We start from the raw sequence: 2,440 nt of genomic DNA on the forward strand, positions 1-2,440 counted from the left end.
TAGTTCCAGCAAACTTTTGGGGTTTTTTTTTGCTCTGTGTGCAATTGGTTCAGGGCTGATTCTTGGAGTTATTGGAAATGGAAAGGGAATTAGAGAGGCTCAGAATTGAAGGGGAGGAAGGAGGGAACCTTGAATTGCTCACACCACCCGCTCCAGAAGTGGTGACTGATGCGGGGCTCCGTTTCTTGGGACGATTTGTGGTGGACAGACCACTCAACTTCTTGAGCATGAGAAACAGGCTGGCGGTTTTATGGAGACCAGTTAGAGGTGTTGACATTCAAGAGGTAATCTCTAACCTTTATTCTTTTGAATTTCTTCGTCCGATGGATAGAGATAGGGTGATTGCTGGAGGTCCTTGGTCGTTTGACAATTACATATTGATTATGAATGTCTGGAATTGGGGTGTTCATATAGATGAGGTGAATTTACTGAATTATTCTATTTGGGTGCAAATTTATGGCCTTCCTGTGGGGACTATGTCTGAATTAGTTGGCAAACAACTAGGAAACTTTCTAGGGACCTTTGAGGAGTATGACATAAATAATAATTCTGGTATCCACAGACAGTTTATGCGTATCAGAGTCAGTCTGGACAATGAACGCCCGTTGAAAAGGTTTAAAAGCCTGAAGAGCACTGGAAATGTGTGGTCTTTAGCTACTTTCAAATATGAGCGGTTAGGTATTTTTTGCTTGGGGCATACAGAACGCTTTTGTGAGAGAGTTTTCAATATGCAGGGGGGTGAGATTCAGAGAGAGTGGGGGGAATGGCTAAAAGCCCCAGTCAGAAGAGGTGGAGACAATAGTGGGGCAAAATGGTTAATTGTTAGCAATGGGGGAGGGGGGTTGAGGGGGTTCGGAGGTGGGAGGGGAGGGGGAATGGGAGTTATGCGGGATATAACTAACACAGGGAGAGGGAAGGAAGTGAGGGGGATGAACAAACAAGTGAGGGAGGGGGAGAGAGAAGTTATGATCTGTCCATCTACAGGGCCTTTCTTTAAACCTTTAGCGAACGATGAGGGTAAAGGGATGGGGGTGAGGAGGAGGGAGATAAGGGGGAAGATACTAAGATGGAATTAAATGATGTCAGAAAGAGAAGAAGGGAGGAAAAGGGAAAGGGAAGAGATGGGGAGGGAGAGGATATGCAGGAGGGGGAAGTCTATGTTCTTGGAAAGGATAAGGGGAGTTCCACAAAAACTGGTTCGGCGAGCCCTAAAGAACAGGGCCGCCGGGGGGAATGAGTTGTTTAAGCTGGAACTATCATGGCCTGGGAAACCACCGGGCAGTTCGCTCCTTAAAGGAGCTGATTTCATCCCAAAGCCCTAATATTGTATTTTTGATGGAAATACTAGTAGAGGATCAGAGAGTAAGTTTGCTAAAACAACAATTAAAGTTTGAGGGAGCATTCCCAGTCAGTAAAAGAGGCCGTAGTGGAGGGTTAGCTTTGTTGTGGAAAGCAGGGATTCAGGTGGTGATCAAAAGCTTCTCTGATCATCATATTGAGGCAATTATCACTGATTCCTCTCAGGGGGATTGGAGATTGGTGGGCTTCTATGGTTTTGCTGATCGTAGTAGGCATGGAGAGTCTTGGGAATTACTGAGAAGATTAGCCAGGGATGTTTCTGTCCCATGGGTAGTGATTGGAGATTTTAATTGTATTCTGAATTCTGATGAAAAGCTGGGTGGAGCGATATACCCTAACCCCTTAATGTAGGAGTTTGCCAAAACAATTGAGGAGTGTGGGCTGAGCGAACTGATTCTGAATGGTAACCGTTTTACTTGGGAAAGAGGTAGAGGGTCCGAGCTCTGGGTTAGAGAAAAACTGGACAGGGGTTTTGCTTCGGCTGAGTGGCTGAATCACTTTTACAATCATCACCTCAAAACTTGTATGACTGGGTATTCATACCACCTTCCGCTTTTCCTTAATCTGTAAAGAGAGAGAAGCAGAAGCAGAGAAAGGAGATTTCATTTTGAGGAGGTTTGGCTTAAAGAGCAGGAGTTCAATAATCTGGTCAGAGGTCACTAGAGAAGCCAGAGGGGCAAACCAGTTCAGGAGAATTTGGAGGAGTGTGTGCAGAAAATGGAAGTGTGGGGAAAGAGTTTCAATATGCGTTTCAAAAGCCAAATTAGGAAATGGAGGACCCAAATGGAAAGATTACATGGTAGTAGAAACAGGGACTCCATTGCCGCTTATTTCCTTGCCAAAAGAAAACTTAATGATACCCTGGAAGCTGATGAGAGTTATTGGAGGCAGAGGGCTAAGGTTTTCTGGCTGACAGAAGGGGACAGAAACAAATAGTTTTTCCATGATAGTGTCATAACTAGACGTCAACAGAATTCAATTACCTCTTTGACAGATGAGAATGGGGATGTCATTGATAACCAAGCCAATTTATTGGACCAGGCACAGAGTTACTTTCAGGATGTTTTCTCGGCCTCGAATT

This window comes from Euphorbia lathyris, chromosome 1, assembly GCF_963576675.1.
Source record: "Euphorbia lathyris chromosome 1, ddEupLath1.1, whole genome shotgun sequence".
Classification (NCBI taxonomy): Eukaryota; Viridiplantae; Streptophyta; class Magnoliopsida; order Malpighiales; family Euphorbiaceae; genus Euphorbia; species Euphorbia lathyris.